This window comes from Hemiscyllium ocellatum, unplaced genomic scaffold (assembly GCF_020745735.1).
Source record: "Hemiscyllium ocellatum isolate sHemOce1 unplaced genomic scaffold, sHemOce1.pat.X.cur. scaffold_302_pat_ctg1, whole genome shotgun sequence".
Taxonomy (NCBI): domain Eukaryota; kingdom Metazoa; phylum Chordata; class Chondrichthyes; order Orectolobiformes; family Hemiscylliidae; genus Hemiscyllium; species Hemiscyllium ocellatum.
Genome location: NW_026868284.1, coordinates 250,804 through 277,594, shown reverse-complemented (window position 1 = coordinate 277,594; position 26,791 = coordinate 250,804). Strand labels below are relative to the sequence as shown.

Genomic DNA, 26,791 nt, shown 5'->3' with positions numbered 1-26,791 from the left:
ATAAACCAAATCATCCACCGACATTTCTTCCACCTCCAAAAAGACCCCACCACCAGGGATATATTTCCCTCCACACCCCTTCCCACCTTCCACAAAGACCGTTCCCTCCGTGACTACCCAGTCAGGTCCACGCCCCTCTACAACCCACCCTCCCATCCTGGCACTTTCCCCTGCCACCGCAGGAACTGTAAAACCTGTGCCCTCACCTCCTCCCTCACCTCTAACCAAGGTCCGAAAGCAGCCTTCCACTTCCATCAAAGTTTTACCAGCACATCCACTAATTTCATTTATTGTATCCGTTGCTCCCGATGTGGTCTCCTCTACATTGGGGAGACTAGGGGGCGCCTCCGAGCAGAGCGCTTCAGGGAACATCTCCAGGACACCCACACCAATCAACCACACCGCCCTGTGGCCCAACATTTCAACTCCCCCTCCCACTCTGCCGAGGACATGGAGGTCCTGGGCCTCCTTCACCGTCGCTCCCTCACCACCAGATGCCTGGAGGAAGAACGCCTCATCTTCCGCCTCAGAACACTTCAACCCCAGGGCATCAATGTGGACTTCAACAGTTTCCTCATTTCCCCTTCCCCCACCTCACCCTAGTTCAAACTTCCAGCTTAGCACTATCCCCATGACTTGTCCGTACTTGTCCTACCTGCCTGTGTTCTTTCCCACCTATCCACTCCACCCTCTCCTCCCTGACCTGTCACCTTCATCCTCTCCCCCACTCACCCATTGGACTCTATGCTACTTTCTCCTCACCCTCCTCTCGCTTATCTCTCCACGCTTCAGGCTCACTGCCTTTATTCCTGATGAAGGGCTTTTTCTCTGCACTTTGGATGCTGCATGAACTGCTGTGCTCTTCCAGCACCACTGACCCAGAATCTGGGTTCCAGCATCTGCAGTCATTGTTGTTACCTCCCATCACATGACCCAACATCTCAGCACAAGCAGGACACACTGCGCATGCTCCAGCCAACAGTGATCCCGGGTGATTGATGTCAGCACCGGACCAATGAAAGGACGGTGGGCGGAGCTGGAGGACCTAGCGGGAGGTTAGTCCTTCAACCAATCACAGGGAATGAAGGGCGGAGCTAAAGTAAACCATGTGATCACCCTCGCGCCCGACAGAGTCGCTGTAATGAATGCTCGGGAAGTTATGGAGAGAAAGGAGACGGTAAGGCAAGAAATAAACTGGGAAACGGGACAAAAACTGTGTTGCTATGAGCGGAGAGGTTTTAGAAACAAACTGTGCATGTCGGAAAACTCAAATGTGAACGTCTCAGTCCCGTATTTGCAGTAAATGGGGAATTGCCTCAGCGGCTGCAGGCCTGAGTGAGGCCGCCATCTTTATTTGGGACAACGATTCCCTGGACACGTGCGGAGCCGCCATCTTTGTAGGGGGCAAGGTGCAGCCAGGCGCATGTGCAGCCTCTCTCTGGTATAGTGTCATTGTGACGACAGCAGCCAATCCTGCTCTGATTCACCTCTGGGCTCCCTCAGGACCACTTTGTCAATGTCTAGCTTCCTCAGTCTCCAACCATGGGGGTATTTTTGGTCTGTTTAATACTGTATTATTACTTTTATAGACCCTTTGTAAACGAGTTTTTCACTGTGGCCCAGCCCCTGACCATGTGCTGCTCTATTATCAGATTACTTTTATCTTGAATATTTTTGACTGTCAAGAATTCTTTTTTCCAATAAGCAAGTGTATTTTCCTTCCATTTCTGACTATCAAATTCTGAACCATTTTCATTCCTTGTAATCCGTTTTGCACTCCCTGAGACATCAACTGTGTTTCTCCTCCCACAGATCCCAGTGATTAATGCCAAAGCCCTGTTGCCTGGGGAGAGGGTGATGTTTGACTTTCTTGTACAGCTGCAGTTTGTGTGGTGAAGGTGCTCCCACAATGTGGTTGGGTAAGAGACATTACAGATTATTCATTACAGCAACAGTGATGATTTGAAGATAATGTCCAAATCAAGAACAGTTTGTAATTTTATTATCATGCTTATAATTTCACAAAAATACTGTTGAGAACTTTAGATATAAGGCCAGAGATGGAGATATTAGGTCAGGTGATCAAAAGCATTGCCAAAAAGCAGGTCTTAACGGTGGAAAGCAGACCTGTGAGGTTTTCTCTGCAAATTCCAGACCATAGTGCTGTCGCAACTGTAGAATCAGCCACATAGTTGAAGTAATGAATTAACAAGTCGTTGGGAGTCTCAAAGAAAATGGTTGTTGAGGCCTCAAAGGATGTATGGTGCAGGGAGCTAGGGATGATCACAGCCAGGAATCAAATCCAGAATGAGAATTTTAAATTGTTGTTCCTTATGAATAGGATCCTATTGACAGATGAACATGTTTGGGGAGAAGTGAGCACGTGGGCAACACAGCTTTCAATTTTTCTTGAGATTACAGGGTGGTTGAATTTGGGAGGCTGGCCAGGAGTGTGTTTGGACAATTAAGTCTGGAGATAACACATGATGAATGAGAGTTTCAGTATATGAGCTGAGATGAGGTTGGAATCAGCTAGAAATAGTTGTGTTGGAGTGGGACTGGGCTCCACTGGGATTCAGCTGGAGGTCAGGTTGTGAATCAGGCAGTAACACAATCGGGAGCTGAGTGGCCCTGGTGGAGCCTAAAATGAGTGTCACTCAGCTGGCTGTCGCTGAGCAGCTGCTGATGGATAGCCCTGTTGATGACGTCTTCCATCACTTTACTTCTGATTGAGTGTGGACTGACAGAGGGAAATTGCCGGGGTTGGATTGCCCTGTGTTTTTGTGTTGAACATTCCTGGGCAATGTTCCACATTGTCGGTAGATGCCAGTGCTGGAGCAGTATGTGGCTTGATGGGTGGCAAGTTCTGGAGCACAAGCTGTCAGTATTATTGCCGAGAATGTTAGCAGGACCCATAGCCTTTACACTACTTAACCATTTCTGGATATTGTTCGAACTAAATTGAACTGGCTTATAGCTCACATCTGTGATGTTAGGAACCACTGGAAAAGGCTGAGATGTTTCATCCCCTTTACATCTGGCTGAAGATTGCTGCATATGCTGTCATCTTATCTTTTGCATGGATGTGTGAAACCCCTCCATCAATAAGGGTGGGGATATCTGTGGTGCTTCCTGCAACAAGTTGTTTAATTGTCCATTACCATTCACAACTGGGTGTGGCACAATTGCAGAGCTCTGATCTGATCCATTGATTGTGGGATCACTTAGCTGTGTTGCTTGCTGCTGATGCTGTTTGATTATGCAGATGGTCCTGTTTGGTAGCTTCACCAGGTTGGCACTTCATTTTAAGGTATGCCTGGTGCTGCTCATGGCATGCCCTCCTTACCTGTCCATTGTGATGGGTGTGCGGGATTTACAAATCCATGAGATTACAGATTGTGCTGGAGTACAGTTCTGCTGTTGTTGTAATCCCACAGTGCCTCAGAGATGTCCAACTTGAGTTCCTACATCTGTCCCATTTAGCATGATGATAGAAGAACTCAACACAACGGAGGTTTTTCTCAACTTTAAGGTGAAGCTTTGTCTCCAAAAAGACTGTGGGATAACAACAGTTATCGCTCATACCGACACTGTCATGGACAGATACATTTGCAGCTGGTAGATTCATTCTGATAAGATCTAGTATGTTTTTCCCTCTTGCTGGTTCGGTTACCGCCTGCTGCAAACCCAGTTGAGCAGCTATGTCCTTGAGGACCCGACCAGCTCAGTCAGTAATCCTGCTGCTGAGCTACTCTTGGTAGAGGAAATTGAAATCCTGTACCCAGAGTAGGCTTGTCACTATGTTATTGTCTCAGTGCTTCCTCCAAGTGTTATTCAACATGGAGGAGAACTGATTCATCAGCCGTGGGAGCACGGTACGTGGTAATCAGCAGGAGCCATGAGACTTCCTGGTGTCCAAAGTCAATGCTGAGTACTCCCAGGGCAAATGGTTCCTGTGTGTACACTACTGTGCCATCACCTCTGCCTGGTCTGTCCTGCTGGTGGGACAGGACATATCCAGAAATTTCAGGAGAAAGTGAAGACTGCAGATGGAGATCAGAGTCGAGAGTGTGGTGCTGGAAAAGCACAGCAGGTCAGGCTGATGAAAGGCTTAGGCTTGAAATGTCGATTCTTTTGCTCCTCGGATGCTGCCTGACCTGTTGTGCTTTTCTATCACCACACTCTCGATATCTAGGGATGGTGATGTTGGTGTCTGGCCATTATCTGTAAGGGATTACTCTGTGAGTATGACTGTGTCAGGCTGTTCCTTGACTAGTCTGTGAGACAGCTCGCCACGTTTTGGCACAAAAAAACAGATGTTAGTGAGCAAGATGTTGCAGAGTCGAGAGGGCTGATTCTGTGGTTGTATTTCCTAATGCCCTGTTCGATGCCAAGTGGTCCATCCAGTTTCATTCCTTTGTTGAGACTTTGCAGTGATTAATACAGTGAGTAGTTGGCTGGGCCACTGTCGGGATGGCAGGATTTTTTTCGCTATTGACAATGGTTCCATGGAGATCAGGAGATTCCTAATTCCAGTTATGTTTTCCTTGAATTCAGATTCCACCATCTGCCGAGCTGGGATTCGAACGATGACTTCAGTTGTACATTTTAATATTCTGGATAAAAGTTAAATATATTAGTTTTGTTCATTCATTTTAAATATCACTAACCCCGGTTTTGTTTCTCTGTAAAACACTGCCCATCATCCTGTCTCCTTCATCCTTCTCTCCAACAACAAGAGCACACTGAGTTTCTCTGTCACTAAGACTGAGACAATCCGACCAGCTGCCTCTGCTGCTTCCCTCCCTCCCACTAGCCCACTGAGACAAACTGCCTCACATGGTGTTCCTGATTTTTGTCCCAAACTTACATCTTTCTCCAGTCTCTTGTCAAGCCTTATCGGAGCTCATCTTGATTTTTTACTAGTCTCACTAAACTACAGACATTCCAACTCTGTTTCCTCCTCATCACTCCCCCTCGCCAAATCACAGGTATTGTTCCTTGTTCTGTCTGTCTGTCTTTCCTGGTTATGTCCTTCTCATCCATTCTGCAAAAAAACTAACATTTGACCTCACCATCATTTGTAAATTCTGCTCCATCTCCACAATCCCTTTCCTTTCTGAATTCCTTGTATTTGGTGTCCCTCAAGGATCTATCCTTGGTCCCTCCTGTATCTCACCGACATACTGTCAGGAGGTGAAATTGTCCAAAAGCACAGTGTGAGGTTTCACATGTACACTGACGATGCCCAGCTCTCCCTCCCCATCATCCCTCTCCATTGCTCCACTGTTGCTCAGTTACCAAACTGCTTATCACATTCCCACTACTCGATTAACTGCAATTTCCTACAATGAAACATTGTAATGGGTAAACACATTACCTTCAGATGCTAATACAAATTTCTTTCCCTTCCAGCTGAGCCCCTCCCTCTCGCTGGGTGCAGTCTGAGGTAGAACGAGACTCTTCACAACATTCTTGTCATATCTGGAACCCCAAGGTGACCTTCTGAGCAGACATCTGCACAATCAAAAACACCAGGAATTCCAATCTCTAAAATGTTGCTTGTCTCCACCTCACCCCAGCTCCATTGCTACTGAAACCCCTTACTCGTGTCGGCGTTGCCTTAAACTTGGTGAATCTGAAACAGAACCCTTGATTTCGTGACTGACCCAGAATCTGCTACCTTTCAGTGTTTCCTGCACAATGACCCCCCGGTCCCTTTTTGGTGCAGCTTTCTACAGTTTCCACCATGTAAATAGCACTCTGTTCTCTTATTATCCCCTCCCAAATGACCGACTTTGCATTTTCCTAAATTATACTCCATCTGGCAACTTGTTGCCCCCTTCTCCTATGTATCTCTCTCTCTTCACAATCCTCTTAGAACTTTACAGTTATGCCTTTTCCAGGAGTTCCCCCCTACCCCCATTCTTCGAAGAATTTACTGGGAACACTGGGCAGTGTGAAGCATGCAGAGTTGCTCTGTTTTTAGAGATACTCTATGGGAGGAGCTTGCTGCCCATTGGTCAGAATGGAGACAACTTGCCCATCGAACTGCATGAGCCTTTCACACCCCATGTCTTATTGATGAGGCACAGCGGCAGCACGGAAGGAAATAAAACAAGCAAATCCTGCTCTCCACATCTCACTGATTCTTGGAATATTCGGTCCCATGTGTCAAAGATCTGCCCTGTTCAGTCACATGAAATTCCAAGGTGGAAACTCCGAGAAACCAACATAGATTTCCACCTGAACTGACTGCTGACCTCCACAAGGAGTAATGTGTCCAGTCATCCTGGGCCAGGAGGAGGGGATGGTGCGAGTTTCTAACCTGAACTGACAGTGATGGCTTTTATAAACGTGTATTACAGGATACTACAGGTGGACATTCAGATGGTAATCTCAGTCATTGTAACACCAAACTCTGATTGAATTAGTCAGTTCATCAGGACCTGGATATTCGCATTGTGTGTGAGTATTGTATTCCATCTGAATCCCATTTGCTACATAAAAGTTCTCCTTTGAAACTTCCCAAACATTTAATGTGTGTCTTGTAAGCCTTGTATAATGAGCTGATGGGTGTAAGGTTGATTATTATAACGTGTAACTTTTCTAAACCCCTCTGTCACAGCTCCTCTCAATTGCCTTTGCTACAAGGAGAACGACCTCAGTTTCCCCAAACCCCTGATTCCCCAATGTCTGTTTGCTCTCTATAAGGTACACATCAGGATTGTGTTGGAACATTCTCCACTTGCCTCCATCAGTGCAGCCCCCAACAATATTAAAGAAAGTGAACATCCTCCAGGACAAAGCACTGTGCCTGAGTGGTGTCCCATCCCCCACCTTCAGCATTCCCTCTCCCCACCCCAGAGACACAGTGGCATCACTGTGTAAAAGGTAAAGGCAGCATTGTCCTCCCAGACCATAGGGCTGCTCTCTCATTAGGGAGGAAACTGGAGCCCCTGGAAGAAACCCATGCAGACACTGGGAGAATGTGCAACTCCCACAGAGACAGTTGTCCAAAGCTGCAACCGAACCTGGGGCCCTGGCAGCAGGGCTAATCACTGAGCCACCGTGCCACCCTAAAGTTGTAATTTGATTCACAGCTACCACTTCCTCTGATAGTTCATTCCACACATAAACCATTACCTGAACAAAAATAAAAAAAATCCCAAACGACTTTTTAAAGCCATTCTGCTGTCACCTTCAAAGGTATGTACCCAGTCTTGAATCGTGTCCCTTCCTGGAAAGGACACCTTCTGTTCACATTACTGAAACCACCCCTCCGTGATTTCAGAAACATCTAATAAGGTCACTCCTCAGCCTCCTGCGCGCCAGTGAAAGAAGTCGCAGCCTATCCAGCCTCTGCTTAGAATTCAAATTATTCATTCCCATCAACATCCTGGTAAATCGCTTCTGAATCCGGTCCAACTACATAATGTCCTCCCGATATCAGCATGACCAGAACTGGACACAGAATTCCCGAAAAGGCCTTCCCAATATCCAAAATAACGTCCCAACTCTTGTACTCAAAGATCTGAGCAATGATGGTAAGCGTGCTAAGCACCTTCTTAACCACCCTGTCTACATGTGGCACAGACTTGAAAGACCCGAACTCCTCAGCCTCTTTGTTCCATATCACTACTCGAGGCTCTGTTTTTAATTAGTGTAAGTCTGCCCTCGTTTGTTTTATCAAGATGTAATATTTTGCATTTATTCCAATCCAAAAATACCAAAAAAAAACCCTGAGCATTAAAGACAGTAGGAGTATACTTAAGAGGGAAATCAGGAGGGCAAAAAGGGGACATGAGATAGCTTTGGCAAATAGTTATGAATAATCCCAAGGGTGTTTATAAATACATTAAGAACAAAAGGGTAACTCGAGAGAGAATAGGGCTCCTCAAAGATCAGCAAGGTAGCCCACACGTGGAGCCGCAGGAGATGGGAGAGATACTAACTGAATATTTTGCATCAGTGTTTACTGTGGAGAAGGACATGGGCAATATAGAATGTGGGGAAATAGATGTTGAGTATGTCCATCTTACAGAGGAGGACGTGCTGGGTGTCTTGTAACCCGTACAGCTTGGTTAATCCCCAGCACCTGATCAGATGTACCCTAGAGCTCTGGGAAGCTGGGAATGTGATTGCTGGGCCTCTTGCTGAGATATCTTGTATCATCGATTGTCACAGGTGAGATGCCGAAAGACTGGAGGTTGGTTAATGTGGTGCCGTTATTTAAGAAAGGTGGTAAGGACAAGCCAGGGAACTATTGACCCGTGAGCCTGACATTGATGCTGGGCAAGTTGTTGGGGGGAATCCTGAGGAACAAGATGCGCATGTATTCTGAAAAGCAAGGACTGATTAGTGATAGTCAGCAAGAATTTGTGCATGTCTCTCAAACTTGATTGAGTTATTTGAAGATGTATCAAAGAGGATTGATGAGGGCAGAGAGGTGGACATGATCTATGGAATTCAGTAAGGCACTCGACAAGGTTCCCATGGAAGACTGTTGAGCAAGGTTAGATCTCATGGAATACAGGGAGAATTAGCCATTTGGATACAGAACTGCCTCAAATGTAGAAGGCAAGGTTGTGGTGGAGGGTTGTTTTTCAGATTGGAAGCATGTGACCAGTGGAGTGCCATAAGGATCAGTGCTGGGTCCACTACTTTTCGTCGTTTATACATATGATTTAGATATGTGCATAGGAGGTATAGTTAGTAAGTTTGCAGATGACACCAAAATTGGAGGTATAGTGGACAGCAAAGAGGTTTACCTCAGATTATAACAGGATGCTGTTCAGATGGGTGAGAAGTGGCAAATAGAGTTTAATTCAGATAAATGTGACGTGCTGCATTTTAAAAAAAAGCAAATCTTAACAGGACTGATACACTTAGTGGCAAACTCCTAGATAGTGTTGATGAACAAAGATATCTTGCAGTGCAGGTTCATGTTTCCTTGAATGTAGAGTTGCAGGTAGATAGGATACTGAAGAAAGTGTTTGGGATACATTCCTTTATTGATCAGAGCATTGAGTATAGAAGTTGGAAGGTCATGTACAGGACATTGGTTAGGCCTCTTTTGGAATATTGTGTGCAATTCTGTTGTCCGTCAATCGGAAGGATGTTGTGAAACTTGAAAGCGTTCAACAACGATTTACAACGATACTGCCAGGGTTGGAGGGTTTGTGCTGCAGGAAGAGAGCAAAAAGGCTGGGGCTTTCTTTCCCTGGAGCATCAGAGAGTGAGGGGTGACCTCCATAGAGGTTTATAAAATCATTGGGAGCATGGATAGGGTAAACAGACAAGGTCTTTTCCCTGAGTAGGAGAGTCCAGAAATAGAGAGCATAGGTTGAGGGTGAGAGGGGAAAGATATAAAAGGGAACTAAGGAGCAACTTTTTCACGCAGAGTGTGGTGCGTGTATGGAATAAGCTGCCAGATGAAGTGGTGGAGGCTGACAATTATAGCATTTTAAAGGCATTTGGGTACTTCACATGAATAGGAATGATTTAGAGGGATATGACCCAGGTGCTGGCAAGAGGGATAAGATTAGGTTCAGATATCTGGTCGGCATGGACAAATTTGACCAAAGGTTCTGTTTAGTGCTGTTCATCTGTGACTCACAAGGTTTTGGTCTCTTCAAAGATAAATGTTAGTTTGTTTTATTTAGGTAAAGCTACAACATTCAGTTTGGTGACGGTTTACTTCTTTAAATACACATCTTATATTTAAAAACTTAGTCAATGTATCATAAAATATTGGTACTAATTTATTCTAGAGTAGAGTTTTATAAAGCTGTAAGACTGTGCACCTTTTTCTGTGTTAAGGCGCAGAGATGGCCATTCGTACAGTGATGTGCTCTTCCTGTTGGATGTAGGAGATTAAGGAAAGTTTCAATGATCCTGATTGTCTGCAGGAAGTGAGGACGTAAATCCTGTAGGGTTTCATGGATCAGATGGAGCGATAGTTAAAGGTAATGAAGAATTTACAGGAGCCGGGGGGTGTGATAGGTGTCAGTTTCAGAAAGGTAGGAAAACTGCCGATCCAGTCAGGTAGATGGGTTTCCTCTCGGAAAGGGAGGAGTGGAGGGCAAAGTAGTGCAGGAGTCTTGTGGTTATTTCCACCTCAAACAAGTATACTGTTTTGGAAAGCGTCGGGGGTCACACTCTCAGGGGAATATCACACTGACAGCCAAGTTACTAGTGTAATGAATCTAGTGTAATGTGAGGTATATCTGTTTTCATGCGATCGATGGTGATAGGGGGCTGTCTAGTCTGCAGCACAGACTGCAGTTTTTGTAGCTGACAGTGAGACATCAGAATGGGGTGGTGCCTCCCTACTGCCTGGGTGAAGGATGGCTCCGAGGGTGCAGAATATTCTGAAAGGGGAGAATGATCAGTGGGAGGTCGCTGTGCATTGATACCAATGACATCAGAGAAAAGGATGAAGTCCTGATGAGAGAATATTGCAAACTAGCCTGGAGGATAATAAGCAGGTCCTTGTGGGTAGTAATATCTGGATTACTCTCTGTGCCACATGCTAGTGAGAGTAGGAATAGCAGGGTAGAGCAGATGAATGCGTGGCCGAGGATCTGATACAGGGGAGAAGGATTCCCATTTTTGGATCATTGGAATCTCTGCCGGGGTAGAATTGACGTGCATAAGAAGGATGGATTACACCTGAATTGGAAGGTGTCTAATATCCAAGCAGGGAGATTTGCTAGTGCTACTCGGGAGGCATTAAACCAGTGAGGGCGTGGGGGTAATCCTAAAGAGATAGTGAGAAAGGAGGTAACCCTGAGGCTGGTACCGTTGAGAAGTTAGACAGGCAAGGGCAAGGCACAGAATGAGGTCGGACTGACAAGGTACAATAGACAATAGGTGCAGGAATAGGCCATTCTGCCCTTTGAGTCAGCACCACCATTCATTATGATCATGGCTGACCATCCACAATCAGTGGAATCATGAAAGTATCCAGAGACTTGGCCTCCACTGCCTTCTGGGGCAGTGCATTCCATGTGTCCACTACTCTCTGGGTGAAGACGTTTCTCCTCACCTCTGTTCTAAATGGTCTCTCCCTTATTTTTAACCTGTGTCCTCTGGTTCTGGACTCACCCATCATGGAAACATGCTTCCTGCCTCCAGAGTGTCCAACCCTTTAATAATCTTGTAGGTCTCAATCAGATCCCCCCTCATTCTTCTCAACTCAAGGGTATACAAGCTCAGTCGTTCCAATCTTTCAACATATGATCATTCCGCCATTCCAGGAATTATCCTCGTGACCCTATCCAACACTCCCTCAATAGCCACAATGCTCTTCCTCAAATGTGGAGCCCAAAACTGCACACAATACTCCAGGTGCGGTCTTACCAGGGCCCTGAATAGCTGCAAAAGGACCTCTTTGCTCCTATACTCAATTCCTCTTGTTATGAGGGCCAGCATGCAGTGAGCTATCTTCACTACCTGCTGTACCTGCATGCCTGCTTTCATTGACTGATGTACAAGAATACCTAGATCTCGTTGTACTTGACCTTTACCAAACTTGACTCCTTTTAGATAGTAATCTGCCTTCCTGTTCTTGCTTCCAAAGTGGATAACCACACATTTATCCACATTAAACTGAGTCTACTATGCATCTGCCCACTGACTTAGCCTGTCCAAGTTAACCTGTATTCTCATAACATCCTCCTCACATTTCACCCTGCCACCCAGCTTTGTGTCATCAGCAAATTTGCTAATATTACTTTTAGTATGTTCATCTATATTATTAATGTATATTGTAAACAGCTGCGGTCCCAGCACCGAACCTTGTGGTACCCCACTAGTCACTGCCTGCCATTCCGAAAGGAAGCGTTTATCACTGCTCTTTGCTTCCTGTCAGCCAGCCAATTTTCAATCCAATCAGTATATTCCCCTTTGTAAATCCATGCTAACTCTGACGAATCCTATTACTGCTGTCCAAATGAGCCATAATTTAATCTTTTATAATTGACTCCAGCATCTTTCTCACCACTGACATCAAGCTAACCAGTCTATAATTCCTTGTTTTATCTCTCCCAACTTTTTTTGAAATGTGGGATAACATTAGTCACCCTCCCATCTGACTCTACATCCCCTGATTCGTGTCTCCCCCTTCGCAAGGGACTGAACGTCATCCTTCACCAATAGGGCCATCCCACCCCCTCTGCCCATCAGTCTGTCATTTTGATAGCACTGCACTGCATTTATTTCAATGCAAGAGGTTTTACAGGGAAAGCAGTTGAGCTTAAGATAGGATTTTGAACATGGTACTGTGATATAGTGGGTATTACAGAAACATGGCTTAGGTTGGAAAGGATAGGTAGCTTCATGTTCCAGGGAATAGATGTAAAAGGAAAGATAGAAAGGGGGATAAGAGAGAAGGTGGAATGGTGTGTTTGATTCAGGATAACATCATTGTTGTGCTTAGGGAGGATATTCATGGGGGTTCGCCCATTGAAATTACTTGGGTGGAACTGGGAAATAAGAACAGGATGATCACCTTATTCAGGTTGTCTGGGTTTCGTCCGGGTGCTCTGGTTTCCCCCCGCAGTCCAAAGATTTGCAGGTTTGGTGGATAATCCAGGCTGAATTGCCCATATTGTTCAGGGATGTGCAGGCTATGTGGATTGGCCTTGGGAAATGCAGCGTTCCAGGGGTAACGTAGGAGACTCTGAGGGTCAGTGTGGATGTGATGGGTCGAATAGCCTGCTTCCACACTTGGGATTCTCTGACGATAATTCTACTAGTTTTAAAATAGTTCCAGAAAATAATAGATCAGATCTAAAAGTTAGTGTTCAAAATTGGACAAAGGTGAATTTTGACAGTACAAGACGAGAACTTTCAATATTTCTTTGCAACCCCCAGATAAAGGGACGGCTGGAAAGTGGGAAGAGAAGAACAGAAGGAATAAGAGCAGGAGCAGGCCTGATCTCTGTCCTAAATCTGATACCACCTTACTTTGACGCTATGCTCTCGAGCATCCTGTATAGCTGCAGCATAACCATCCCTCTAGCAAGGAAGGACAATAGACCCTTCACAATCTCTTTTAGTCCCCTGGGATGCATTCCATCACGGCCAGGAGACCCATGTACTTTTGGGCTGTTATCTTTCCCAACACTACCTATTTACTGAGAATGACTGTTTCCATGTCCTCATCTGCGATTGCCTCCATAGGCCTGTGAAAATGAGGCAACAAGAGTACATGGACAGTATGTTCCTGTTAAAGCCAAGTCTGGTAGGTGTAGAGAATGCTGTGTGTCTAGAGAAATTGAGAGTCTGGTCAAAAAGATGAAGGTGGGATAGGGCAGGTACAGACAGCTGGGTTTGAGTGAATCCCTCGGAGTATAGGGGCAGTAGGAGTGCACGTGAGGGAAAACAGGAAGGCAAAAAGGATACGTGAGAGAGCTTTGGGGGGAAGGAGGTTTAAGGACAATCCAAAGAGATTCTACAAAACACTAAGGACAAAAGAGTAACCAGGCAGAGAATAGGGACCCTCAAAGATCAACAAGGCTGTCTGTGGAACCACAGAAGGTGGGAGAGATACTATCCGAGGATTTCATGTCAGCTTTTACTGAAAGAGGATATGGAAGCTAGAGACTTTGGAGAAATAAATAGTGATAACTTGACAAATATCCATATTACAGAGGAGGTTGTACTCGATGTCTTATACAGAAAGCTGAGTAAATCTATGGGACCTGATCATTATTTGAGAAAGGTGATGAGGAAAGGCCTGAGAACAATACACAGGTGAGCTGAAGTTAGTGGCAGACAAGGTGTTGGAAGGAATTCTGAAGGACAGGTTTATATGTAATTTGAAAGGCAAGAAGTGATTAGGGATAGTCAGCATGGCTTTGTACATACATCACTAACTTGGACTTCAGAAAGACATTCAAAAAGGTTCCACATAACAGACTGGTTAGCAAGTTAGACACCATGGGATACAGAGAGAACCAGCTATTTGGATACAAATTGGCGGGAAGGTTGGAAATGGAGGGTAGTGCTTTTCGGACTGGAGGCCTGTGATGAGCAATATGGTGTAAGGATCAGTGCTGGGTCCACTGCTTTTCATCATTTATATCAATTATTTTGATGTGAATATATGAGGTATAGTTAGTAGGTTTACAGTAGGCATCAAAATTGGAAGTGCACTGGACAGTAAAGAAGGTTACCTCGGAGTACAATGGGACTTCAATCTAATGGGCTGAGGATTGTCAGGTCGAGTTTATTTCAGATAAATATGAGATACTCAATTTTGGAAAAGCAAATGAGGGCAGGAATTATACACTTAATGGGAAGGTCCTGGGGAGTGTTGCTGAACAAAGAGACCTTGGAATGCAGGTTCATAGTTCCTTGAAAGTGGAATCATAGGCAGGGTAGTGAAGAAGGTGTTTAGTGTACTTGCCTTTACTGGTCACTACATTGAGTAGTGAAGTTGGGATGTCATTTTGCAGTGGCACAGCACATTGATTCAGCCATTTCTGGAATTCTGCTTTCAGTCCTGGTCTCCCTGCTATCGGAATGATATTGTGAAACTTGCAAGGGTTCGGAAAAGATGTGCAAAGATGTTGCCAGGTTTGAGCTATATAGGTAGAGGGTGAATAGGCTGGGGCTGTTTCCCCTGGAGCATCGGATACAGTTGTGAGGGGCAAGGATAGGGTGAAATCCCAGGGTCTTATTCCCAGGATATGTGAGTCCAAAGCTTAGGGCACAGGCTTCAGGTGTGAGGGAAAAGATTGAAAAGAGATCTAAGGGGCAATGTTTCCAGCTGAACATGGTACGTGTGTGGAAGGAGCTGCCAGAGAAAGTGTGGAGGCTGGTACAATTACCCAATTATGCCTTTGAGATGTTGTATGTGATTAGCAAAAGTTTAGAAGGATATACGCCAAGAGCTGGTGGATGGGATGAGATTAATTTAGGATATCTGGTCAGCATGGACAAGTTTTGGATCGAAGGGTCTGTTTCTCTGCTGTACATCTTTATGGCACTACTAAAATTAAGATGGGTTTCTATTTTATGGAGAGTTAGCAGAAGATCAACTAATTCTTCTTGGAGCTGAGAAGGTTAGGCAGGAATTTCGACCAGGAGCAGATTTCTTTCCAGGATATTTAATTTACAGAGAGACAGAGGGAGAAATTATTAACGTCACAATTTTGAGTAACTACCTTCAGGTAAATGGCTAATAAAACAGGTTAAAAATGTGAAGATTATATTACTCACTAAGTTCTGAGCATCTGGAACAGTTTGTCCGCCAGCTGGATGCAGATCCAGTAGTTATTGAGAAAACGAATTTAGAATGTAACTTTTTTAAGGAAGGATTTGGAGGTCTACAGACAAATGGGAGGTGAGTTGGGATAGACTGGCACCATCTCCAGAGCGGCCAGTACAGCTGAATAGCCCCAAACCCTTGTCCTCTGTGTTACTGCCCCATTCACTGTGAATGATGAAGCTTATCCCAGGGCAGAGTCATAGAGACATACAGCATGGAATTAGACCCTTTGGTCGAACTGGTCCATGCCGACCAGATATCCCAACATTTGGCACATATCCCTCTACACCCTTCCTATTCACATGCCCATCCAGATGCCGAATGGTGTAACTGTACCAGCCTCCACCACTTCCCCAAACAGAAGATTCCATACAGGCACCCATCTCAGTGTGAAAAAAGTTGCCTCTTGGGTCCCTTTTAAATCTTTCCCCTCTCACCTTAAACCTACACCCTCTCGTTCTAGACTCCCCCACCCCAGGGAAAAGCCCTTGTCTATTTTTCCCATCCATACTCCTCATGATTTTAGAAAGCTCTATGAGGTCACCCCTCAGCATCCGATGCTCTTGGGAGGAGCCCACTCATGTCACAATGGGGCCCAGGTGATTGACAGCAGCTTCAGACCAATAGGAGAACTGGCGTGATCCTTCGGCCAATGGGAGTGAATTGGGGTGGGTCCAGCAGGCCAACACATGGCCATGAGCTGTGCAGGCGCAGTGTCACGGTGAGGGGGTGGGGGGGACCTAGTGAGTGTGAAGGGAGTGGGAGAGACTGCAAAGTCTGGGGAAGAAATTGAGTTATTGTGGACTCGGAGGGTTTATAAACGCACAGTTTTAGGCTGCTAGACCTGAATTAGAAATTCCTGGTAAATTAGAACCAAAAGAACTGCGGATGCTGTAAATCTCACTCAACAGCCAAAAGATACTGGAAAAGCTCAGCAGGTCTGGCAGCATCTGTGAAGAGAAATCAGAGTTAACATTTTGGATCTGCTGACCCTTCCTCAGAACTGATGCTACTGAAAAAAAATGTTGGTATATATGCAGAAGATCGGGGTTAAGGAGTAAATGATAGGTGGTGATAGAGTCCAAAGAGATGGGAGCAGTTGGACAAAGGAGTGGATAACGATCTGGCTGGGGGAGGGTGAATAGCTGTTTATGGGGACTGTTAGTGGCTAACTATAGCTAATGTGTAATGGTAGGTTATGTACTAACAAGGCCTGGTGTGTGGGTTAAGAGGCTATGGCGCTAGGACACTGGAGAGTTCAGGACCTAAATTATTGATTTTGATACTGGGGCTAGAGGGGTGCAGGGTCCCCAAGTAGAAGATAAGGTGTTGTTCTTCCAACTTGCGTTAACATGTGGCGCTGGAAAAGCACAGCAGGTCAGGCAGCATCCCAGGAGAAGGATAATCGACGTTTTGGGCATATTCCATTCATCAGGAATGCCGGGATTGGGAGTGGGGTGGGAAGTAAGAGGGCTGAGAGATAAATAAGAGGGATGTGTGGTGTTGGTGGGAAGTGGGCTAGGAAGGCAATGGTTAGATGTAGTTAGAGGGTAATGGAGATAGGGTGGAGTGGATAATTGGAAAGGAAAGTGGACAGGTGGGACAGTTTAAGGGCGTGGTGTCGAGTTGGAGGGTTGGATCTGGGATAAGGCAGGGGAGGGGAGATGAGGAAACCTTGATTCTGTGGTTAAAGGGTCCCAATTACTTCCTCCAGGCGTCGGGTAGCTGGGATTTGGTGGTGGAGGTGGCCCATGACTTGCATGTCCTTGGAGGAGTGGGTAGGGAAGTTGAAGTGGTCAGCCACAGGATGGTGGGGTTGGTTGGTGCATGTGTCCCAGAAATGCTCCCTGAAACATTCCGCAAGTTGGTGTCCCAGGAGACAACATCGAAAGCAAAGGCCATAATAGGTGAGGTGTTTGGATGTGCAGGAAAATCTCTGCTGGATGGGGAATGGTCCGTTGGAGGTGAGGGGGAGGTGTGGGCACAGGTTTTGCACCTCTTGTATTGACAAGTGAAGGTGCTGTGAGTGGAAGGTGGGTTGTTGGGGAGCATGGATCTGACTAGGATTCACAGGGAATGGTCTCTGTGGAATGCTGAAAGGAATGGAGAGGGAAATATATCTCCGGTGGGATCTGATTGTAGGTGGTGAAAATGGCGGAGGATGATGCGTTGTATCTGGGTGGAAGGTGAGGACTGGGGGGTTCTATCCTTGTTGCAGTTGGAGAGGTGTGGTTCAATGGCAGAGGTGCGGGAAGTGGTGGAGATACACTGGAGGGTATTGTTGACCACGTAGGAGGGGAAATTGCAGTCCTTGAAATATGTGTGTTTTGGAATGTTCTGGAATGTTCTGCCAGCTTGCATCAAGCTTCACTGGAACACTGCAGTAAGCATGAGACAGAGATGTTGGCCAGGGAACAGGCTCGTGTGTTAAAGTAGCAGGCAGCTGGAAGCTCAGGGTCAGTTTTGCAGCAGAACGTAGATCATCAACTGCCATTTCCAGCACCTCCACTGAGCTGCTGCCAGACACAGGTTCCTGTCCCCTCCATTCACAGCTATTCACCCTCCCAGCAGATTGTTATCTACTCCTTTCTTTCCAAATGTTATTTTTTCTTTTGGGCTCTGTCCCCACCTATTATTTACTCTTTACCCCCTATCTCCTGCAGTCCAAAGATGTGCAGTAAGGTGAATTGGCCAAGCTAAATTTCCCGTAGTGTTCAGGGATGTATAGGTTAGGTACATTAGTCAGGGTAAATGTAAAATAATAGGGTCGGGGAATGGGTTTGGTTGAGAAACTCTTCAGAGGGTGAGTGTGGACTTGTTGGGCCGAATGGCCTGTTTCCACACTGTAGGGATTCTAATTTTCCCAGCTGCAGTCAGTTCTGAGTGAGGGTCACTGGACCTAGAGTGACCCTTAGTGTGTGCAGAAGGAGGAAACGGGAAAGGGGAGTTGGATCAGTTTAGACTGGAAGGGTTTAATTACACTCTGTACAGGTAGTTAGGCCTGAATTAGAAACTCTTGGTCCCACGTTTACAGCAAATGGGAAAACGGCTGTGGGCCTCAGGCGGTGATGGGTTCTGGGTTATGGCCACCATCTTTATTGGGGACAAGGTACAGCGAGGCGCATGGGCATATCCTCTTCCTGGGTGGGGTCGGGGTGATTTGAAGAGGAGCATTTACACATCAAACACATACCAAGAGAAGTATTTGTCTTTACTGTTCAGCCTGCACTGACTGTGAGTTTTATTTTGTGAATTCATTTTATAGGATTTTATTTAATAATTGAGACAGGGATCTCAAAATCAACTTTCTATCGTCAGCAGGGTCATCAGGATCGGAATACCATTGACATTTAACTGGGGAAGGAGAAAGGTGTGTCTGTTCTGTCTGTGGGAAAGTATCTCTTTTTTTCAAGCAAAAAGCAGAAAGATGTTCCAAGGGATCACCCTTTGGGTTTGTGCTCAATTCTGGGCCCTGAGAGGGAACGCAGATTTGTCCAAATTACACCTCGTCTCTACATAGGAACTGTCAGATTTAGACCCAATCACCCACTTTCTGATGTTAACCTGTAAACTCCTCATTTTCAATTCCCTGCAAGCTTCTGATTAAAATTCCTTATGGACTCAAATTCCAGCACCATTTCGGGTGGAATGTTCCAGGTTTTGACAACTGTCTGTTCATTCAGAAACTGCTGAGGTCCGTATTGACTCTGGGGTTACAAAGGGCTGAACTGAAAGATGAGATGCAGTTCTTCAGCTCCCATTGAGATGCATTGGAACAGTACAGGAGGCTGAGGGCAGTGTAGGTGTGAGCAGACAATGAAAATGACAGGGCTGCACCGTGAGGGCTGCTTGGTTCAATGAGAGTGTTTTGGAGTTGGGTGTAAATAGAGCGAGGGGAGACAGGGAGAAGGTGAACCACAGCTTCAGTTTTAGTCCAGGCCATTCAGCAATTCACATGTTCCCAAAGGGAACAGCCAAGTTGTAAGCGATACCTGCTGAGTGTTTTCTTTAAAACAGTTTTTAAAGTGTAAAATGTCAGCTTAAGTAAAGATCGGGGCTTTTGATGATAATGGAAATGTTGGAAGAGAAGGAAGGTTTTTGCTCACTTAAATTCTCCTAATGGGAGTAACTAGCTGAAACTAGAGACACATTGTTACAGGAGCCCTCAGACCCGTGGGGCGCTCCTCTTGTACAATGTGGGAAATAAGGGACACTTCCAGTGTCCCTGACGGCTGTGTGTGCAGGAAGGGTGTCCATCTGCAGCTACTGGGAAACTGCTTTTCAGACCTGGAGCTGAGAGTGGACTCACTGTGGAGCAATACTGAGAATGCTATGGACGGCACGTTTAGTGAGTTAGTCACACTGCAGGTGAGGGTTACACAGGCAGAAAGGGAATGGGTGACCATCATATCAAGCAAAAGGCTCAGGAAGGGAGTGCAGGACGCCCCATGATCATTTCGCTTCTCATACAGATATTGTGCACCGCTTGGGATTCTATAAGGGAGGGAACAGATGGGGTTGCCTCTCAGGGGAAATCAGCAACAGCCAGGTTCATGACCCCATAGAGAGCTCTGCTGCACAGAACGGGAGGAAGGAGAATGGCAGAGCTATAGTGACAGGGGATCCAGTCGTCAGGGTCAGAGACAGGCGTGTCTGTGGCCACTGACATGAATCCAGAACAGTGGAATTGAACCCAGGTCCATTTATTGATAAAGTGCACAGACTAATAAAGGTCAACGTCCCAAATGCAACCTTCAGCACTTGGTCACCCTAAAGCTCTATTTTCCAGGGTCTGTGCACTTACTCTGAGCCCTTCAGAGGGATTGAAGGGGATGGGGAGAAAACAGGAACAGGATTGTGTTGTAGATCTACAAGCTAACCGTCACCCTCCCCTCTCAGTCTCCCCCCTCTGTCTCCCACCCCCCATCGTACCTCCTCCCCACCGCAGGGAAAAGACCTTGTGTATTTACCCTATCCATGCCCCTACTGATTTTATAAACCTCTATAAGGTCACCCATCAGCCTGTGACGCTCCAGGGAAAACGGTGTATTCATCCTCTCCCTATAGCTCAAATCCTCCAACCCTGGCAACATGCTTGTAATACTTTTCTGACCCCTTTCATGTTTCACAATATTGTTTTGAGAGGAAGGAGACCCGAATTGCACGCAATATTCCAAGCATGACCTAACCAATGTCTGTATAGCCGCAACATGACCTCCCAACTCCTATACTCAGTGCTCTGACCAATAAAGGAAAGCATATTAAACACCTTCTTCACTATCCTATCTACCTACGATTCTGCTTTCAATGAGCTGTGAACCTGCACTCCAAGGTCTCTTTGTTCAGCAGCGCTCCCGAGGACCTTACCATTAAGTGTATACATCCTGCTAATATTTGCTTTTCCAAAATGTAGCACCTCACATTTATCTGAATTAAACTCCATTTGCCAATCCTCAACCATCTGACCAAGATCCCGTTGTAATCTGAGATAATCTTATTCACTGTCCACTACACCTCCAATTTTGATGTCATCTTACTAACAATACTTTCTATATTCACTTCCAAATCATTTATATAAATTATGAAAATTAGTGGATCCAGCACCGATCCTTTGTGACACCCCACTGGTCACAGGTCTCCAATCTGAAAAGTAACCTTCTGGCACCACCCTCTGTCTTCTACCTCTGAGCCAGTTTTGTATCCAAACGGCTCGTTCTCTCTCTGTATTCCGTGAGATCTAACCTTGCTAACTAATCTCCCATGGGGAACCTTCTTGAACGCCTTACTGAAGACCATGTAGATGATTTCCACCCTTTTGCCCTGACTTAAGTTCATGAGACGTGATTTCTCACACACAAAGCTGTTAATAGTATACAGGACTTAACTCTGTACATTGGAGTCTGCGTCACCCAGTTATGGGTGTTCATATTCTGGATAAAGTTCACGTACACCAGCTTTGTGTTAGTGACTGTGTATCGAGTCTTATTAATATCACCAACACAGTGAGTTCCTTTTCAAAGGCAGTCCCTATATCCCTAACCCTGCTCCCATCTGCTCTGTCTCCTCCATCCCCACCAGAGACAGTAAGTGGTAGGAGCTCATGGAGTTTCCATGTGAGTGAGACGGAGAACATCTTCCCTTCTTTCCTCTAGTCCACTAAGAAATGGTGGTAGTGTCCTTACCTCTGGACCAGGAGGATCAGGTTCAAAGTTGAGTGACAGCATCTTTGAAGTGGCTGATTGGAAAACCTGCCCAAGCCACCAGGCCATACTGTCTCCCAGCTGTCCCTGCCTGAGCCTCTAAACAAAACCTTCCTGTAGTTTCTCTCCTGTTAGACTCTCCCATTGCTCAGTTTGTCCAGGATCCCCTCCTGCTGCTGCACTGCTCATGTCCCTCACTGACCTGTCCATCCCCCAGTGTCCTCCACATTCATTCATTGTTTACAATCCCATTGTCCCAGTCCTCCAGCCCCGCCCCCTCCACCCTATTGGGCAGTGGCTGCTGTCAATCACTCAGGCTCCTGTGTGATCTGGAGCATGCTCAGCAGGAGGGGAGACCAGTGCATGGGCGCAGTGCTGGGCAATTGTTGGTGTATGTGCAAGGTGGGTCAGTGCCAGGGAGAGCGGCTGTGGGTGTGTGGGATTGATCTTTCATTGGCAGCTCACTCCCTTCCTCCCTCTGGGAACAGGTCCCAGGGGAATGGCCCCTCCCCTGGTATCGGGACAAGTGGTCGGCGTATCAGTGGGGGAGTATTTTGCAGAAAGTTATCAGAACTCGGGTGAAGATTCAGGGATGTTACGGAGAGGAACATTCATTTTAGTTCATTTTTATTCAACCAGATATGATTTGGCCAGTGTGTGCAGGATGGTTCTCATCAGAGGATCGGAGTAGGGGAATAAATAAGAGGTTCCAGATTGGGGGGGAAAACGTCAGTCCGTTCTGTCCCAGAAGGAAGCCCTGGGAGGTGTAGGGAGGATTCACCAACACCCAGGAGGCTCCGAGTCAGACTCATTGATTTGATTAGATTAGATTTCCTACAGTGTGGAAACAGGCCCTTCGGCCCAAACAGTCTACACCGACCCTCGGGTTACCCACCCAGACCCATTTCCCTCTGATTAATGCATCTAATATTATGGGCAATTTAGCCTGGCCGATTCACCTGACCTGCGCATCTTTGGATTGCTGGAATCGAACCTGTGACCCTAGTGCTGTGGGGCTGCCGTGCCATCGTGCCACCCCTTTTTTTGGTTTTTAGTCTGTAGGCAGGAGCTAGGAAGCTGAATTCAAAGAGAGGAGAGTGTTAGAACTAGGTGTGGAGGGAAGGAGTGAGGAGATTATTTTGGATTTCAGTTCACAGAAGAGAGAAATTGTGAGACTGAGATTTAAAGCTTTGGGGGAACAAAGAAACTGCAATTTAATACTATAATTGTCTTATGAATTTCCATCCTGTGTTAACGGTGGTGACTTGTTTTCTCTGTTGTAGAGAACTGAAAGGGCAGATTTGCAGATGAGAAATTTAAATTGAACTTCATTTTCAGTTTTGATAGTTACTTGATCCGTGCCAATCTGAATATCATTGGCCTTTTTCATGTGGAAGGGAAGGTGTGTATTCTGTCCGTGGGTGAATATTTCAAATGTCAGTGTGACTGGGAAAATTACTGAGGTACAGCCAAGTCCATGTTAGCGTGGTGACTGTGGAGAGAGGATCAATCTAAACATCAGGTCATAGGCAGAGAACAAAGGGAACTAACACCTTCAACATATTGTCTCACTATAAACCATTGTTAGCAGCTAACCTGAGAATGCAACTTTAAAAAGAAGGGTTTTGTGATTTACACATGAAAGAAGTCAAACTATCACTGTATTCTCACAGATGAAAGGCTTAACAGACAATTAATTTTTCAATGTATAATTTCAGTTACATCACACTGCAAATTTTTGCTATAAACTCTGGGTTATGATCGAGCCCTCCACAATCACTTGATGAAGGAGCGTCGCTCCAAAAGCTAGTGCGCTTCCAATTAAACCTGTTGGACTACAGCCTGGTGTTGTGTGATTTTTAACTTTGTACACCCCAGTCCAACACCAGCATCTCCAAATCATGACTCCTTTGGGGAGGGTGGTGAGTTTTGGATTCAGCTTTCCAGTTATTACCATAAGAAGATGAGCACTGGGTACAGGAGAGGCAATGCAGCCCTTCGAACCAGCCCCACCATTTAATACGGTGATGATTGAGCTCACCTCGGTCTCAGCTGGGTTTTCCTGCCTGCTCTCTCTCACCCTTCATCTCATTGCAAATTCAACATCTGTATCTCTTCATTAAATCTGCTCATTGTCCTGGCATCCACTGCATTTTGAAGAGGGAATTCCACAGATTCACAGCACATTGAGATAGGTACATTCTTCTTCATGAAATTAGAATAGAACCCCTACAGTGCAGAAACAGGGTATTCGTCCATGGAGTCCACACCAACCCTATAATGAGCATCCCATTCAGACTCACCCATTCCCTGTATTTCCCATGGTTAATGGCTTAACCTGCACAGGCATGGACACTGTGGGCAATTTAGCATATCCAATCCTCCTAACCTGCACATCTTTGGACTGTGGGATGAAACGGGAGCACCCAGAGGAAACCCGCTCAGACACGGGGAGAACGTGTAAACTCCACACAGTCACCTAAGGCTAAAATCAAATCCAGGTCCCTGACACTGTGAGTCAGCAGTGCTAACCATTGAGCCACCTCTGCTTAAAATCTGCTCCTCCTATTCACTTCCCACGCCCCAGTTGGCTGAATCTATATTCCTTACATCAGAAAATCAGGTTGTGGAAGCAGGTGTCTCAGTAAAACCCAGTGACAGCCCATATGTCCTGTGTGTCTGAATGGGGATCCTATACACAACACCCTCCAGTCCACATTTTTCATACACTTTCCAGAGACAGGGCTCCAGTGGCTTCTTGGGGACTACAACACCCACAATCCCTGTGGCAGGGACCACACGTGTGTGGGGAAACCCATCACTGTACATGTACAGAATGTGGGCGGGTTTTGGAGCATGTGCTTTAGGTAAGTATACTTTGCAGAAAGTATTTCACACTGTGATTGGCTGGGGAAGGGATGCATCTGCTTCTGGTATTGATCTGTTAGGGGGTCACCACACCCATGTAGGACCACTCTCCATCCCCAATTCATTGTAATGCTGGGAATCAACAAATGGGAAACAAAGAAGGATCTGACCCATTCTCCCAGACTGAAGGTTCCTCTTCTGTCCAGGATCTGCCACCTCCCTTTCTGTTTCCTTTTGTTTCATTCTGCTGTTACATTATTGACTTGCAGCAACTGAAGGGAAAGGAAGTGAACCCAGAAAGGGTGCAGAGTCTAACCAGGGACGGGAAGCGGTGGCATGGATCTGTTTATCAGTAACTCCATGAGAATGGGGAGGGTGTACACTAGGGGGTAGCAGAGTCAGAATGGTGGGAGAGAGTAAGTGGGCTGGAGGGTAACAGCTTCGGGGGAAGAAAGGGGAAAAAGATATTCCAGAGAAGCTAGAATTGTCTGCTCTGAATTTCTAATCTGTACATATTCCTTTATACAGGGTGCTAGATGGTGAAGATTTGCAGACTGAAATCTCAAAATCATGTGCAGATTGTGATTATGTTAACCAGCATTTGAAGAACCAAAGATAGAGAATCACTCGGCCAAAATCCTGCAACACTCACACACAGCATTGTCGGTCTATCTGCACCAAATGGACTGTGAATGGTTCAAGACAGCAGCTCACTCCCATCTTCTCAAGGGTAACTAGAGATGGGGAATAAATGCTGGCTGAGCCAGTGATGCCCATATCCTGGAAATGGTTTCTATCTCTAGTTGCTGAACCCCAGTTGATGTTACTGCAGGATGATGAGGGATGCTGAGTGCATCCTCCAGGAGGCAGCACCATCACATTACCCCTGCCTACACCCACACAGTAACACCGCAACGTCACTGGAACAAAAGGTAGCGAAGCCAAAGGAGGACTAAGATATAGTTCTTCGGGGTAAAGTCATGAAAGGGGATTGGAACACAGCAGGAACAGGAGACTGAGCTGGATGGTCAGCTGTTTCCCATTGAATGGTGGAGCAGGATTGAAAGGCTGAATGGTCTCCTCCTGCTGCTATCTCCCAGGTATGTATATAGCCATGGAGCCCGGGTAGGAAGGAGTGGGCAGGGATTCTCCAGGAGATTGCACTTCCACAACAGGTTTCAGTGAGGGAAGGTTTGATGGATTTTATTTAACATTTATCTTTAACACAAAGTTTGTAAATTTTGGTTTTAAAATGTTGTAAAAGTTTTTTGCACAGCAAATAAAATTAAAGAAAATAAATTAAACTGTCTGAATATAACAGTTTTAAAACTTTCAACCACTGTAAAACAAAATCCCTTTTGTCACGGACACCATCACTTTCCAGTTACTCAAGCTCCAGGGAAATATTCCCTCCCTGTCTGAACCTTTGGTTTGATGTAATTGCTTTTCAGGTCTCCTTCTATGAGCTGCGAAGCGTTCTTTTTCCCCATTTCCCTGACACAGAAATGTTATCACAGCAACCTTCCCACCATCAACATCATCATTATGCCATTTTGCTTTTGGTTAACATATAATCACCAGCAGTGCAAAAGTGAGGACTGCAGATGCTGGAAACCAGAGCCGAGATTAGAGTGGTGCTGGAAAAGGGCTTTTGCCAAAACGTTGATTTTCCGGCTCCCCGGATCCTGCCTGACCTGCTGTGCTTTTCCAGCACCACTCTAATCTAGACATATCATCACCAACAGTAAACCATTTGTGTAACCAATTGAGTATTTCCAAAGTAAGCCCATTACGGGCCAAGCAAACCATTACAAGTGACAGAGTGAGAAGGGACTAAATCAAAGTAGAGTTGTGGGGAGGGGGCAGCAGTGGGGATAAAGCACTGTATCCCCTGCGGTGCCCACCTCTATCTAAAGGCATCGAGAGAATTGATACACACCACATGGTCCTTCTCCAAGGACACCCGGCTGTGTAGCCTTTATCCTCAATCATAGAATAGAGTCCCTACAGTGTGGAAGTAGAGCACTGGCCCATCAAATCGCGCCGACCATCCAAAGAACATCACACCCAGAGCACGCTATCACTGTAACACTGCATGACCCATGGCTGATCCACCTAGTCTGCACAATCCTGGATACTGTGGACAATTTAGCATGACTGATCCACCTGCACATCTTTGGACTGTGGGAGGAAACCAGAGCACCTGGAGGGGACCCACACTATCATGGGGAGAATGTGGGGACTCCACACAGGCCGTTGACCAAGGCTGGACTCCAACCTTGCACCTGATGCTGTGAAGCAGCAGTGCTACAATCACAATTTAAATCAAAACAGATGATCCTTGCGCATTGTCACATTACTGTTTTTGGAGACTTACTGCCCAGAGAGACAGCCTGAGGTTCAGAAAGTGGCAATGTAAGATCAGTCAACTCCAGCCCAGTTA

At 45.9% G+C, this 26,791-nt stretch overlaps 1 long non-coding RNA gene across 1 annotated transcript; it reads left to right on the top strand.

The window, feature by feature from the left end:
* Window positions 1-1,092: 1,092 nt before the first annotated feature.
* On the top strand, window positions 1,093-25,643 carry LOC132812788 (uncharacterized). The gene is made up of 4 exons (XR_009643785.1): window positions 1,093-1,177; window positions 1,813-1,919; window positions 5,416-6,468; window positions 24,877-25,643. It is a non-coding gene; the product is annotated as an uncharacterized LOC132812788 (long non-coding RNA).
* The last annotated feature ends 1,148 nt before the right edge of the window (window positions 25,644-26,791 follow it).